This window comes from Bufo bufo, chromosome 1 (assembly GCF_905171765.1).
Source record: "Bufo bufo chromosome 1, aBufBuf1.1, whole genome shotgun sequence".
NCBI lineage: Eukaryota > Metazoa > Chordata > Amphibia > Anura > Bufonidae > Bufo > Bufo bufo.
Genome location: NC_053389.1, coordinates 151104417 through 151122071, shown reverse-complemented (window position 1 = coordinate 151122071; position 17655 = coordinate 151104417).

The window sequence follows — 17655 nt, the reverse complement described above, 5'->3', positions numbered from 1 at the left end:
AAATATACTGAAGAGAATAGGGTCCAATACTGACCCCTGTGGTACCCCACTAGTGACAGTGACCCAATCTGAGTGTGTACCATTAAAACCCATCCTCTGTTTTCTATCACTGAGCCAGTTACTTACCCACATACAGACATTTTCTCCCAGTTCAAGCATTCTCATTTTATATACCGTATTTTCCGGCGTATAAGACGACTGGGCGTATAAGACGACCCCCAACTTTTCCCTTTAAAATATAGGGTTTGGGCTATACTCGCCGTATAAGACTACCCCTGAATGCCCAGCCATCCCTGTCTTCAAGACGATCTTCTCCAGTCCAGGGAACTAACTGGGATATGTGGATGGCACTGTTATGAGGAGGGGGATCAGTGGATGACACTGCTATGGGGGGATCTATGGATGACACTATATAGCATCTTATGCTATATGTGTCATCCACAGATCCACCCCATGACAGTGTCATCCACAGATCCCCCTCCCTATAACAGTGTCATCCACAGATCCCCCTCCCCATAACAGTGCCATCCACAGATTCCCCCTAAACAGAGCCATCCACAGATCCCCCTCCCATAACAGTGCCATCCACAGATCCCCCCAATGACAGTGCCATCCACAGACCCCCCTCCCCATAACAGCGCAATCCACAGATCCCCCTAGACAGTGCCATCCACAGATCCCCCTAAACAGTGCCATCCACAGATCCCCCCTAAACAATGCCATCCACAGATCCCCCTCCCATAACAGTGCCATCCACAGATCCCCCTCCCCATAACAGTGCCATCCACAGATCCCCCTCCCCATAACAGTGCCATCCATAGATCCCCCCTAAACAGTTCCATCCACAGATCCTCCTCCCCCATAACAGTGCCATCCACAGATCCCCCTAAACAGTGCCATCCACAGATCCCCCCTAATCAGTGAAATCCACAGATCCCCCTTCCCATAACAGTGCCATCCACAGATCCCCCTATACAGTGCCAACCACAGATCCCCCTCCCATAATAGTGCCATCCACAGATTTCCCCTCCCCGACCCTCAGAAGTCTACATTTAAAAAACTGTAATTCGTAACTTTAACTTTAAATCAGCGCTCATCTCTTTACTAGGGTACCTTACTCTCAGCTCCGGTAACAAGCAGTGCGGGCGGCGCTCACTCACTGACATCACATGCATGCTCCTCCCACTAGGCAGCGCAGGCGCGTGACGTCAGTGAGTGAGCGCCGCCCGCACTGCCTGTTACCGGAGCTGAGAGTAAGGTACCCTAGTAAAGAGATGAGCGCTGATTTAAAGTTAAAGTTACGGATTACAGTTTATAAATGTACTCCTGTGAGCGGCAGGGCCCTGTATATTCTAACCCCCAGGCAAGAATCCCCGTCACCATGGGAACACCTGGGGGTTAGAATATAACATCGGATCTGAGTATACCCGGCGTATAAGACGACCCCCGACTTTTGAAAATAATTTCTAGTGTTAGAAAGTCGTCTTATATGCCGGAAAATACGGTACTAACCTTTTATGTGGTACAGTATCAAATGCTTTGGAGAAGTCAAGATATACGACATCCATTGATTTGCTGCGGTCAAGTCTAGAACTTACCTCCTCATAGAAACTGAATAAATTAGTATGACATGACTGATCCCTCATGAAGCCATGCTAATATGGCGTTATTTGCTTATTTTCATTGAAGTATTCAACCCTCAAATAATTTACCCACAACAGATGTTAAACTTATCGGCCTATAGTTTCCAGGCTATGTTTTTGGACCCTTTTTGAATATTGGCACCACATTTGCTATACGCCAATACTGTGGAACATACCCTTTCAATATAGAGTGCTTAAATATCAGAAATAAGGGTCTGGCTATGACATTACTTAATTCTCTTAGGATACGGGGGTGTATGCCATCTGGTTCCGGAGATTTGTCTATTTTAATCTTTTTAAGACGCCGCTGTACTTCTTCCTGAGTCAGACAGGGCACATTTAATGGGGAATTTAATTTTACATTTTGCATTTCATCTGACAGTTTAATTTAAATATTTTATAGCTTTGCTTTCTCCTCATTGCTGTCTGCAACTCCCCCTTATCACCCTGCAAAGGGCCAACACCTTCAGATTTATACTTTTTACCATTTGAAAGTACGTTGACTCCTAACTTAAGAATAATATATTGCCTATCAATTAAAGGGTTTTTCTGACATTTATATGATATTTATTGTAGATCATAAAACTGAACAATGTATACCATTTAGGCTAGTTTCACACATGCGGCAGAGCAGTTCTGGAGTTCTCTGGATCCGGCATAGTCAGATAGTGCTATGCGATTAGCATAAATGCCTAGATTTTTCTTGTCACAAATTGCTGCAAACAACGTTTTTTGAATCCTGGAATTTAAACTAGAGGGGCATTGAGTTCCCATTACAGTCCTAACATTTATCCACAGGACAGGTTATAAGTGTCTGGGACTCCTACTGATTACCAGAATGAAAGTGTCCTCCGTTTGAATGGAGTGGTGGTCGAGCATGTGCTGAGCAATCCCGTAGAGTTTGAATAGAGCATAGAGTTTAAATGACGTATGCTCAACCACAGCTCCATTCAAGTGGTGGACACAAGATCGTCGATCATCGATTTCATGATCATGGGAGTCCCAGTGGTCAGACTCCTAGACACATCACCTATTCTGCAAATAGATTATAAGCTGTCATTTATGGGACAACCCCTTTTAGCTGTAGCCACTGATAGCTTCTGTGCATGGAAGGAGTACAACTATAAAGTGTCCAATCTTCCAAGGTTGTAGTAGTATTTCCAAGCATCTGCTCTCTGACCTTATAAACACTCATTATACTGTAGCTCAGTTCTTATCTTACCGATAAGAATGTGGCTTAAATAAGTGTTTATGACTTCTCAGTAGTTTAGAGATAAGAGTAATTAGATGACCATAAAGTGAAAGTACCAGTCATGCAGCTAGAAAAACTATTTACCCTTTGTGACAGAACAGCTCAATATTTTTAATAAAGGCCAATTGAAAAAAAAGTATTTTTAGCCAAAAATTAGAAACATGCAATCATTAAAAAAAATGCCTCCAGAGGTGTTCATAGCCTTGAACTGCAGCAACCACTGTCAAGCAGCTACTGCGAAAGCCAATAAGAGTATGGGTTGCATCAAAAGAGGCATAGATGCTCATTATGAGAACTAGGGATGAGCGAATCGAAATCCGAAGTCGATTCGCATAAAAATTCGTTCTAATACTGTACAGAGCTCCGTACAGTATAAGAATGTATTGGCTCCGATGAGCTGAAGTTATTGCTTCGCGCAATAACTTCATAAATTAATTAGTACTGTAAAAAAACATTTCCCGAACTCAGCTTCGGTTCTAAGTGGTACCTTCGGCTGATCGAAGTCAATACATTCTAATACTGTACGGAGCTCTTGCTCCGTACAGTATTGAAATGAAATTTTATGCGAATCGACTTCGGATGATTCATCCAAAGTCGATTCGCTCATCCTTAATGAGAACATATACTGGAATTCTGGATAAAGGTCCTTGATCCATGGAGTTATACTCATTGCCTGATTGGAGTTGAAAAGTTGGCTTCTACCTCAAGGTTTTTTTTGTCTTCCTTTGGATCCAGTTTGCAGGATAACATGCTGAACTGGATGGACGGATATGTTTTCTTAAGGTACTTTCACACTTGCGGCAGAGTATTCCGGCAGGCAGTTCCGTCCGATCTTGTTCGATCCGGCAATCTGGACGCAAACTGATGGCATTTGTCAGACGGATCCGGATCCGTCTGACAAATGCATTGAAATACCGGATCCGTATCTCCGGTGTCATCCGGAAAAATTGATCCAGTATTAATTATTTTAGCATTTTTAAAGGTCTGCGCATGCACAGACTGGAAAGCCGGATCTGTTTTGCCGGAACACTTAATGCCGGATCCGGCACTAATACACTTCAATGTAAATTAATGCCGGATCCGGCATTCCGGCAAGTGTATTTTTGGCTGGAGAGAAAACTGCAGCATGCTGCGGTATTTTCTCCGGCAAAAAAATTTAAGAGGGACTGAACTGATGCATCCTGATGCATACTGAACGGAATGCTCTCAATTCAGAATGCATTAGGATAAAACTGATCAGTTTTTTTCCAGTATTGAGCCCCTGTGACGGAACTCAATACCGGAAAAGAAAACGCTAGTGTGAAAGAACCCTTAGCCTTACAAATTATGTTACTAGTTTCTTTTGCTGAATAAACATATATTTTCTGTACTAACAGTCCTCTTCAACATACTCTTCCCAAGTATGTAAAAAACCACCAACCAGTAAAGTAACCATTTATGATATGAAGAAAATAGTAAAAACCACAATACTTGGAGCCATTAAACTGAATGCGAGTTGCATAAATACAGTAAATATTAACATTCTAAATTGACAGTAATTCATAAGTTCCTAGTTTATCTTCTAAGGTGTTAATTACTCCATTAAGGCCTCTGATACATGACTGGTAAGTGCTACATCATAGCACAAAAAGAACTGCAACAGCAGGAGCAATTTCTGCATTTCCTTGTGGTTGAAGGTTACACCCTGCCCTGGAATACTTTGTATGCCACAATATATTATTCTCAATACTACAGAACTTATATATATATATATATATATATATATATTGTATATATATATATATATATATATATATATATATATATATATATATATACACCGTATATATATACATATATATATATATATATATATAACTTTTCATTTTGAGGGATGTGCTGGGATCCAATACTTAACACTTAACGCCCATTAAAACCCCAGTCCAGCATGCATATAGGATTGTGACAGCTTGAGACATATGATGGGATAATACACACTTCTCATATATAATGACCCAACATACCCCAGACCTTCATGTAAAATTGCTAATGCACATCAATTTGCTCAATGACACTGTCCTTGGCTTCATAACATCACTTTCTTTGTTGAAATGTTTCAAGAGCGAGGGGAGCTGCAGTCATTTTTCCAATCAATATTTTTACATGGCACCACTTAAGTAATACGCACAGTTTCACATATATAGGGGGCTGACATGAGAACTTTACTTTCAGACAAAGAAAGTCATTGAAGCATTACTACAATGTCACTGACTAAACAATCCATTTATTGGTTAAGTAATCAAATAAGTTACTTAAAGGGTGTTTCCAGTTTGCATCAATATCCTTTAAAATAACAATTTATGAAGGTAGCTGTAATTTTGTAATGTATTTCTTTTACCTTTATTACTCCTATCTTCCATTCTGGGGTCACATGACTATGTCCATGCAGCTCTTTCTTACTTCCTGTGATGTTATGTCCATGAGAGTGTCAGTGATAGGGGAGTGTCTATGTAACTGGGTGGGAGGAGCTATAAACTAGCTGGGTGTTGTTAGCGACGAGGCCTGAGCTGTGGCAGAAAAAGGAGATGCGTATCATGGGTTTGGTTGGATACAAGTTTTGGAAGTGTGACATACATGATTGAAATAAACCAGAGGGATTTGTTTAACCCCTTCTACCCCGGGCCAGTTTTCTCCCTCCTGCCAAGGCATTTTTTTAGCAAATTTGACATGCGTCATTTTATGTAGTACTAACTTTGGAACACTTTTACTTATCCAAGCCAATCTGAGATTGTTTTCTCGTGACACATTGTACTTCATGACAGTGGTAAATTTGAGTCAATATATTTCACCTTTTTTTAAGAAAAAAATCCTAAATTTACAAAAAATCTGGCGGGGGGGAATCGCAATTTTCAAAATGTCCATTTCTCTGCTTTTAAAACAGAAATTGATACCTCATAAAATAGTTATTACTTAACATTCCCAATATGTCTACTTTATGTTGGCATCATTTTGTAAATGTAATTTTATTTTTTTAGGAAGTTAAAAGGCTTAGAATTTTAATTTAGAAAATTAAGAAAATTTCCAAAACCCACTTTTTAAGGACCAGTTCAGTTATAAAGTCACTTTGTCGGGCTTACATAGTAGAAACCACCCATAAATGTTTCCATTTTAGAAACTAAACCCCTAAAGTTATTCAAAACTGATTTTATAAACTTTGGTAACCATTTAGGTGTCCCACAAGAATTAAAGGAAAATAGAGATGAAATTTCTAAATTTCCCATTTTTGGCAGATTTTCCATTTTAATATTTTTTTTTCCTGTAACACATCAAGGGTTAACAGCCAAACAAAACTCAATATCTATTACCCTGATTCTGCGGTTTACAGAAACACCCCACATGTGGTTCTAAACTGCACATGGCATAGCGCAGAAGAAAAGGAGCGCTGTATGGTTTTTGGAAGGCAGATTTTACTGGACTGGTTTTTAGACACCATGATCCATTTGAAGCCCCCCTGATGCACCCCTACAGTAGAAACTCCCAAAAAGTGACCCGCATTTTGGAAACTACGGGATAAGGTGACAATTTTATTGGTACTATTTTGGGGTACATATGATTTTTGATCGCTCTATATTACGTTTTTTGTGAGTTAAGGTAACCATAAAATGGCTGTTCTGGCACAGTTTTCATTTTTTCTTTTTTACAATGTTCATCTGACAGGTTAGATCATGCGTTATTTTTATAGAGCAAGTTGTTACGGACGCGATGATATCAAATATGTTTACTTTGTTTGTTTCAGTTTTACATAATAAAGCATTTTTTCTTTAAAATATGTTTTTGTGTCTCCATTTTCTGAATGCCATATTTTTTTAATTTTTCTGCAGATCGTCTTGTGCAGGGGCTCGTTGTTTGCAGGAAGAGTTGACGTTTTTATTGGTACCATTTTTGGGTACATATGATTTTTTGATCATTCGTTATTACACTTTATGGGGCAAGGTGACCAAAAAATTGGTTGTTCTGGCACAGTTTTAATTTTTGAATTTTTTTTACAGTGTTCACCTATGAGGGTAGGTCATGTGATATTTTTATAGAGCAGGTCGTTACGGATGTGGCAACTAATATGTTAACTTTTTCTTATTTATTTAAGTTTTACACAATAAAAGCATTTTTGAAACCAAAAATGCTTTACAATACATCTGTATTGTAATGAATTGCCTGTTAGGGTACTTTTACACTAGCGTTTTTCTTTTCCGGCACCGAGTTCTGTCCTAGGGGCTCTATACCGGAAAAGAACTGATCAGGTATATCCCCATGCATTCTGAATGGAGAGTAATCCGTTCAGGATGCATCAGGATGTCTTCAGTTCAGTAGTTTTGACTGATTAGGCAAAAGATAAAACCGTAGCATGCTACGGTTTTATCTCCGGCGAAAAAAAAACGGAAGACTTGCCTGAATGCCAGATCCGGCATTTTTTCCCATAGGAATGTATTAGTGCCGGATCCGTCCTTCCGGCCTGTGCATGTGCAGACCGGTAAAAATGTGAAAAAAAATATGACAAGCGGAGAGACGGATCCGTTCTTGCAATGCATTTGTGAGACGGTTCCGCATCCGGATCCGTCTCACAAATGCTTTCAGTCACATCCAAATCGGCGGATCCGGCGGGCAGTTCCGACGACGGATCACACTGCCGCAAGTGTGAAAGTAGCCTTAGTGTATTACACTGAGTAATACACTGACAGGTTGCCTAGGAGACCGGGCCTGGGGCTGGATCTCGTAGGCTTCCGTAGAAGGCAGGTCCCCATGCCTCAGCAAGGTATTGGGCAGCCTCTGCAAGGCATCGGGATGCCTTCTCACCTATCGGGTCCCTGTCACCGCAGAGCGGGGACCTGATGGGATCCCTCACTGACTGCAAACACCTTCTATGCCACGGTCAGCGCTGACCGTGGCATAGAAGGTGTTAATCTGCTGACATCGGCTTTTACTGATGATCGGGCCAGTGCCTGTCTGATCACCATTACGTAATGTACGTCAAATTGCGGCAAGTCACCAGCCGCCACGACGTAATATTACGTCATGTGTCAGGAAGGGGTAAAAAACGGTCAGGAGAGTCCAAATAAAAATAAAAAAAGCATAGGGATGATGTACATGAGGTAAGCAACTACAGTATATCTGGTAAAAACCTTAGTAATCTTAGAAACCCCTTTAAGAAGCAAATGGATAATTGGGAAGAAAATATCTACAAGATTATTGCATCAAGACCTATCACATCCGCATAGAACTGCAACTGGCTTCTTACCTTTGTAGCTACATCTTTGGCGCTTTTATAATTTTCCTTCCAGCCTCCCTGTTCAGCCACTATCGGTGCTTTTAACTTTGGCATCTCATACCAGTAAATTGTCAGGTGGGTGATAGCTGAAGCTCCATTAACACTGAGTGTTGGGGACCACCCGTCTGATAATTCTCTGGTACTGGGTGCTGAGCACGAGTTACAGAAGATGTGGCTACAAAAGTATGCAGCTAGTTGCAGTTCTTTGTGGACATGACTGGTTCTCTTTAAGGGGATAACATTACATAACTGGAATACCCCTTTAAAGAGGTTGTGACATGAACAATATTCTACCTTTTTCAAAACAGAACCTAGATCTGCATACTTTTCTAATTTCATGTAATTAAAAATGTAATATAGGCACTCAGCTATTCAATAAAATGTATTTGTATATCGCCACCTGCTGTTTGTTCATTTCCTTATTTCTTGTCCACCTCACTGAGGTGGTCGCACGCACTCAGTTTAAATCTTTAACTGTCACCAGCCGTATCTTATGTTAATATCTGTGGCAGTAACAGGGAAAGACCTACAGTAGAAAGGACTCACCCCCCGAGAAAGGACACTCCCCTGAACTGCAGCAGAAAGGACACATCCCCTCAGTTGTCAGACAGAACTAAGTCTAGCACAACTGTTGGAGCAATTAATCGGGAATACTCTGGTTCCATGTGAGGTACAGGGCTGATTCTAGCTTTGTTAGAAAGAGATTGTCATTTTTACAACGGTGGTCTGGGTCAGTCACAGCTCTGCTTCTATTAGGAACACTACTACTCCCATTTCTGCTACCACCACTCCCCTCTTCTCCTTGCTGCATTGATAGTGTTGGCACATGTCGCAGCTGTGCTGCTATTTTGGTGTGGCAAAAACACGAATGCAGTTTTTGCACCAGTATATCTGTGTTTATGGTGAATTTTATTCCAGCAAAGGAAAAACACAAAATGAACCTGAATTACATTAAAGGGGTTGTCCGGGAATTAAGAAAATGAAAATACTTAAATATTACTTTATAATAAATATATTTCCAAATACCGTTCATTATTTATTATGGCTCGTTTTGTCGGTGGAGCAATTATCAGGGGAAACAAAATGGCCGCTGTCCTAGTACACACAGAACCTGTCCTAATCACACAGGAGGACAAGTTACTTCGCAACACTGAGGTAAAGAGATGCCTCATCCTCCTCTCTGCTCTGCTTGTCAGGGATTATGATCCTGAATACAGATGATAAGAACTTTAGCTGAATCTCTGGGGAATTTAGTTCATGAGGAGACATGAAGTACAGAGAGGACGGACAGGGCAGACTGTGGTGATATGGAGCGATGGTAATAGAGACTGCATACAAGTGCTGCTGCTCATTACCCCCACCCTCCTCTCTGTACTTCATGTCACCTCATCATTTCTATTCCCACAGAGCAGAGAGGAGGATGAGGCAGCTATTCAGCTCAGTGTTGTGAAGTAACTTGTCCTCCTGTGTGATTAGGACAGGTTCTGTGTGTACTGGTAGGCAGTGGCAGATCCAGAGCCTGGTCTCGGGAGGGGCACTTCCAGATTATTTTCTGTCCGCCGCCACAAAACAATGGTGCTTATAGAACAGACTACACAGTGTAGAGGTATACTGTATATTGTGTGGCACAGTGTAGAGGTATACTGTATATTGTGTGGCACAGTGTAGAGGTATACTGTATATTGTGTGGCACAGTGTATGCTATATGTGTATAACATAAACATATTTCACATGAAAACTTACAGTTACTTGACTTGGCCCTTGGGGATCTCGGACACCACTTCAGCACTTTGGCCGGGGGCTCAGTGGAGCTGATGTTGTGTTTTATCCTAATGAGCAAGATTTCATAATAAGGATTTAGAGAAAGGGCAGAGGGATAGCAGAGCAGGGAGAGGCTGGTGCTGCTACTAGGGGGTCATACAATGGGGGAGTAATAAAGCCCTCCCCAGTAGAAATAATTCTCCTTATAATGTGACAGTACAAAAATACCCCCTTGTAGATGACCCCATAGTACTCCTCTCCCCCTTCCTCATAGTACCCACCATAATGTGTCCCAGTATAAAATTCTACTGTACAGAGCCCCCCATATAAAATACCCCTTCTTTGCGGCCTCAATAGATGCCCCTATAGTGCCGCCAATAAAGTGCCAGTAATAACAGCCCCCCCAATAATGTGCCAGTAATAACAGCCCCCATCATGTGCCAGTAATAACAGCCACCCCATCATGTGCCAGTAATAACAGCCCCCCCATCATGTGCCAGTAATAACAGCCCCCCATCATGTGCCAGTAATAACAGCCCCCCCTCATGTGCCAGTAATAACAGCCCCCCATCATGTGCCAGTAATGACAGCCCCCCATTATGTGCCAGTAATGATAGCCCCCCATTATGTGCCAGTAATGACAGCCCCCCATTATGTGTCAGTAATGACAGCCCCCCATTATGTGCCAGTAATGACAGCCCCCCATTATGTGCCAGTAATGACAGCCCCCCATTATGTGCCAGTAATGACAGCCCCCCATTATGTGCCAGTAATGACAGCCCCCCATTATGTGCCAGTAATGATAGCCCCCCATTATGTGCCAGTAATGACAGCCCCCCATTATGTGTCAGTAATGACAGCCCCCCATTATGTGCCAGTAATGACAGCCCCCCATTATGTGCCAGTAATGACAGCCCCCCCATTATGTGCCAGTAATGACAGCCCCCATTATGTGCCAGTAGCCAGAGCCCCCATTATGTGCCAGTAGCCAGAGCCCAGCATTATGTGCCAATAGCCACCAGTATTGTACACACAAAAAAAATAAACACTTATACTTACCTCCTTGGCAGCGATGCGATGCAGGCCTCTTCCGGCCTGTGTCCCGTGCTGTACGGCTCAGGCGGTGCTATGACGTCATCGCGCCGCCTGCGCCGGCCTCTGATAGGCTGCCGGCCTAGTGCCTACAGCCCTATCAGAGGAAGGGAAAGGGACACGCCTCCCCCTCCCCTGCCTCAGCACAGCCATCTGTATCGCTGTCCTGAGGACGGCAATACAGATGACTATGAAGCGTTCATCTCCCTGTGCCCCACCGCCGCCCCCCCTCCCCCCACTTCTGAGCAGCTCAGGGGGGGCAATTGCCCGGTTGCCCCCCCTGGATCCGCCAGTGCTGGTAGGATGGCGGCCATTTTATTTCTCATAGTGATTGCTCTGTAGACAAAACTACCCACTCTAACTAATGAAAGGTATTTGGGAATATATTTATAATAAAGTAATATTTAAGTAATTCATTTTCTTTAACCACCTCCCAACCGCCTACGCAGGGATGCGTCCTGCGGCGGCCGGGTTATTCCTCGTCGACGCATCTACGCATCATCTCGCGAGACGCAAGATTTCCTGTGAGCGCACGTTCACAGGATCGCGAGGTAGGCAAGTTCATCTACAGCCTGCCAGCGGCGATCAATTCGCTGGCCGGACACCGGCAATGTGCTTTCCGCATTTTGCGGATCCGCACATTTCCAGAACTACACTCCACCTAAAGAATTATAGGAACACCATACTAATACGGTGTTGGACCCCCTTTTGCCTTCAGAACTGCCTAATTCTACGTGGCATTGATTAAACAAGGTGCTGATAGCATTCTTTAGAAATGTTGGCCCATATTGATAGGATAGCATCTTGCAGTTGATGGAGATTTGAGGGATGCACATCCAGGGCACGAAGCTCCCGTTCTACCACATCCCAAAGATGCTCTATTGGGTTGAGATCTGGTGACTGTGGGGGCCATTTTAGTACAGTGAACTCATTGTCATGTTCAAGAGGACCAATTTGAAATTGATTCGAGCTTTGTGACATGGTGCATTTCCATGCTGGAAGTAGCCATCAGAGTGATGGATACATGTTCTCATTCTGTTTCCGCCAATTCGGACTCCTACCATTTGAATGTCTCAAGAGAAATCGGACTCATCAGACCAGCAAAATTTTACAAGTCTTCACAGTCCAATTTTGGTGAGCTCGTGCCAAATTAGTAGCCTCCTTTTTCCTATTTTGTAGTGGAGATGAGTGGTACCCGGTGGGGTCTTCTGCTGTGTAGCCCATCCGCCTCAAGGTTGTGCGTGTTGTGGCTTCACAAATGCTTTGCTGCATACCTCGGTTGTAACGAGTGGTTATTTCAGTCAACGTTGCTCTTCTATCAGCTTGAATCAGTCGGCCCATTCTCCTCTGACCTCTAGCATCCACAAGGCATTTTTGCCCACAGGACTGCCGCATACTGGATGTTTTTCCCTTTTCACACCATTCTTTGTAAACCCTAGAAATGGTTGCGCGTGAAAATCCCAGTAACTGAGCAGATTTTGAAATACTCAGACCGGCCCGTCTGGCACCAACAACCATGCCACGCTCAAAATTGCTTAAATCACCTTTCTTTCCCATTCTGACATTCAGTTTGGAGTTCAGGAGATTGTCTTGACCAGGAGCACCCCCCTAAATGCATTGAAGCAACTGCCATGTGATTGGTTGACTAGATAATTGCATTAATGAGAAATAGAACAGGTGTTCCTAATAATTCTTTAGGTGAGTGTATATAGAAAATGCCTTTTCTTGTCCGCAATTGCGGACAAGAATAGGACATGTTCTATATTTTTGCGGAACGGAAGTGCGGACCTGGAAGTGCAGATCCGCAATTCCGGATCCGAGCGGGACAAAGTCTGTCCCCATAGAAATGAATGGGTCCGCAATTACGTTCCGCAAAATGTGGAACAGAATTGCGGACGTGTGAATGGGGCCTAAGGGTCCCTTATCACCGCCAGTTAGTTAGCCACTTATTAGGTAGTTAGCGCCCACCGCACCGCAGTCACTGATTAGTCGCTGATTAGCGTAATCGCTGTCGCTAATCAGCACTAGTACTATACAGTATCTGTAAGTGATCAAGACTGATCGCAATCAGATCTATATCAGTACATTAGGGTCACCTTAGTCTCTACAAAAAACGCAGTGTTCGCCCGATCAGGCCTGATCTTGTGCGCACACTTGCGTTCAGTCCGCCCCACCGCAGTGACAGAATTTTTTTTCTTCTGATCACTGCAAAAACACCGTAAAATTGCTGCGGCGCTATAAAGAGCTTTTTGGAGCTTTATTAGCGATTGCAGCTTTTTTTGTTTTGCACATTTTTTGGCAGAGATTTTTTCATCCACATTGATCGATGCGAATGAAGAAATCTGTGCCGTTCATTTTTTCTTTCAGCCCAGAGGCTGAACGAAAAAAATAATCTCATTACCCGTATGCTCAATATAAGGCCTCATGCACACGACCGTGACGTTTTTTGTGGTCTGCAAACCGCGGATGCGCAAAAAACGGAAGGCACCCGTGTTGACTTCCGCAATTTGCGGAACGGGTCGCCGGCAATATAAATGCCTATTCTTGTCCGCAAAGCGCGGACAAGAATAGGACATGTTATATTTTTTTAGCGGGGCCGCGGAACGGAGCCACGGATGCAGACAGCACGCGGAGTGCGGTCCGCATCTTTTGCGGCCCCATTGAAATGAATGGGTCCGCATCCGAGCTGCCAAAACGGCAGCTCAGATGCGGACCCAAACAACGGTCGTGTGCATGAGGCCTAAGGAGAATAGCAGAAACTCCTAATGCTGGCCATACATGTAATGATTGCAGAGACCCTCAAATGCCAGGGCAGTACAAATACCCCACAAATGACCCCATTTTAGAAAGAAGACACCCCAAGGTATTCGATGAGGGGCATATTGAGTCCATGAAAGTTTGAACTTTTTGTCACAAGTTAACGGAAAGGGAGACTTTGTGAGAAAAATAAAATAAAATAAAAATTTCCGCTAACTTGTGCCAAAAAAAAAATCTTCTATGAACTCGCCATGCCCCTCACGGAATACCTTGGAGTGTCTTATTTCCAAAATGGTGTCACATGTGGGGTATTTATACTGCCCTGGCATTTTAGGGGCCCTAAAGCGTGAGAAGAAGTCTGGAATCAAAATGCCTAAAAATGCCCTCCTAAAAGGTACTCGTTGGACTTTCGGCCCCTTTGCGCATCTTGGCTGCAGAAAAGTGTCACACATGTGGTATTGCCGTACTCAGGAGAAGTAGGGCAATGTGTTTTGGGGTGTCTTTTTACATATACCCATGCTGGGTGAGAGAAATATCTCTGTAAATTGACAACTTTGTATAAAAAAATGGGAAAAGTTGTCATTTACAGAGATATTTCTCTCACCCAGCATGGGTATATGTAAAAATACACCCCAAAACACATTGCCCTACTTCTTCTGAGTACGGCGATACCACATGTGTGACACTTTTTTGCAGCCTAGGTGCGCAAAGGGGCCCAAATTCCAATGAGTACTTTTAGGATTTCACAGGGCATTTTTTACGCATTTGGATTCCAAACTACTTCTTACGCTTTAGGGCCCCTAAAATACCAGGGCAGTATAAATACCCCACAAGTGACCCCATTTTGGAAAGAAGAAACCCCAAGGTATTTCGTGAGGGGCATGGCGAGTTCATGTAAAATTTTATTTTTTGTCACAAGTTAGTGGAATATGAGACTTTGTAAGAGAAAAAAATAAATGAAAAAATCATTTTCCGCTAACTTGTACCAAAAAAAAAATATTCTAGGAACTCGCCATGCCCCTCACGGAATACCTTGGGGTGTCTTCTTTCCAAAATGGGGTCACTTGTGGGGTATTTATACTGCCCTGGTATTTTAGGGGCCCTAAAGCGTGAGAAGTAGTTTGGAATCCAAATGCATAAAAAATGCCCTGTGAAATCCTAAAGGTACTCATTGGAATTTGGGCCCCTTTGTGCACCTAGGCTGCAAAGAAGTGTCACACATGTGGTATTGCCGTACTCAGGAGAAGTAGGGCAATGTGTTTTGGGGTGTATTTTTACATATACCCATACTGTGTGTGAGAAATATCTCTGTAAATGACAACTTTTTTATTTTTCTTATACAAAGTTGTCAATTTACAGAGATATTTCTCTCACCCAGCATGGGTATATGTAAAAATACACCCCAAAACACATTGCCCTACTTCTCCTGAGTACGGTGATACCACATGTGTGACACTTTTTTGCAGCCTAGGTGCGTAAAGGGGCCAAAAGTCCAACGAGTACCTTTAGGCTTTACAGGGTTTCTCACAATTTAGCCCCGCCCAAAATGCCAGAACAGTAAACACACCCCACAAATGACCCCATTTCGGAGAGTAGACACCCCAAGGTATTCACTGAGGGGCATAGTGAGTCCGTGGGCGATTTTTTTTTTTGCCAGAAGTTAGCAGAAATGGAAACTTTATTATTATAATTTTTTTCTCAGAAAGTGTCATTTTCCGCTAACTTGTGAAAAAAAATTAAATCATACATGAACTCACCATGCCCCTCCGCGAATACTTTGGGGTGTCTTCTTTCTAAAATGGGGTCATTTGGGGGGTATTTATACTATCCTGGCATTCTAGCACCTCAAGAAACAAGACAGGTGCTCAGAAAGTCAGAGCTGCTTCATAATGCGGAAATTCACATTTTTGTACCATAGGTTGTAAATGCTATAACTTTTGCGCAAACCAATAAATATACATTTATTGGATTTTTTTTTATCAAAGACATGTAGCACAATAAATTCTGACACAAACTTGTATAGAAATGTAATTATATTTGAACAATTTAACCAGAGAAAGTTAAAAATACACTTTTTTTGAGAAAATTGCGGCCTATTTTGATTAATATCGGAAAAACTAAAAATCTTAGCAGCAATCAAATACCACCAAAAGAAAGCTGTATTTGTGAGAAGAAAAGGAGGTAAAATTCATTTGGGTGGTAAGTTGTATGACCGAGCAATAAACCATGAAAGTTGTGTAGTGCAGAATTGTAAAAAGTGGTCTGGTCATTAAGGGGGTTTAAGCTAGGGGCGCTGAGGTGGTTAATTCCCGGAGAACCCCTTTAATTACAACATAGAATTACATTAAGGTAATGTACGTTTGCTGTGTGTCTTCCTTTGCTGGAAGAAAACTGCAGCATTTTTTGGTGCATATTTTTGCCGTACCGAAAAACGCAGCATGTGGGTTGCCCTTGCGCCATGTGCGCCATGTAACCATTTGTCAGTATGTTAGTGAAGGCTATCACTGCTGCGGCCAGTGATTGACTGCAGACGGCATCAAATCAGAGGTTTTTACCGAGGGAGCCCAGCAGAGCATCGCAGCGCTGGGAAGTAGGTAAGTAAGCCTCCCTTTACAAGACTGCAGTTTTTGTCCGGCTGCCTCTGGGCATGTTTGCCATGCTGCGACCGGACATCCAGTGGCACACATGGGATAGCGTTAGTACGAATCCGGCAGGCTGTTCCCCTGCAGGACCCTGCTAGCGCAAGTGTACAGGGGCCTAGCGTGAGATGGGGCCCTGCACTCACCTCTCTCTTCCAGCCGACATCGAGCACAGCAGGATCGTTCAGTGCTTGGGAAGGAAGGTTCTGGGCTCTACTGAGAGGAGATGAGAACTCCAGCACAGCTTAAGGACCTTTGATGATGTCATCAACAATGGGAGGAGCCAGTGCAGGAAGACTGTACAGCCAGTCCTGGTGTAGGAAGAAGTGAGTTTTTGCTAAAAATGCTAAGTGTGTGTGTATGTATGTATATTTTATATATATATACAGTACAGACCAAAAGTTTGGACACACCTTCTCATTAAAAGAGTTTTCTTTATTTTCATGACTATGAAGGCACCAAAACTATGAATTAACACATGTGGAATTATATACATAACAAACAAGTGTGAAACAACTGAAAATATGTCATATTCTAGGTTCTTCAAAGTAGCCACCTTTTGCTTTGATTACTCCTTTGAACACTCTTGGCATTCTCTTGATGAGCTTCAAGAGGTAGTCCCCTGAAATGGTTTTCACTTCACAGGTGTGCCCTGTCAGGTTTAATAAGTGGGATTTCTTGCCTTATAAATGGGGTTGGGACCATCAGTTGCGTTGAGGTGACCCTTGTCCCAAAGCACTGAGGGGGCAGGCACATTCTTTGCACAGGGGCCCTCTGTTGTTTGTGTTCACCCCTGTTCCCACCTACATATAACCTTTTGACATTCACAGTGCATATCTAATCACAATAAACAGGTCGAAGTAGTGAACCTGAATATTAACCCTTTAACAGAGAATCACAGAATTAAGGTTTTTAGCAGTGACCCACTGGGTATATATCTCCTTATAGTTCAGTGACCGTCATTTCTTGTAATGTAATTCACATACCCTTTTTATGGTGAATATTTCATGTCAACCCTTTTACTAGCTAAAGAGTTGACATGTTTTAAGTGAAATAATAGATAATTTTCCACAAAAGAACTGATGCTTTAATTTAAGGTGAAAATCTGAAAGATATTAGCATAGTTTGTGAATGAATGAATAAATTAAAGGTACAAACAATATGTTCAGTCATGTATTAGCCAGTAAGGTCTTCATGATTAACATCTAG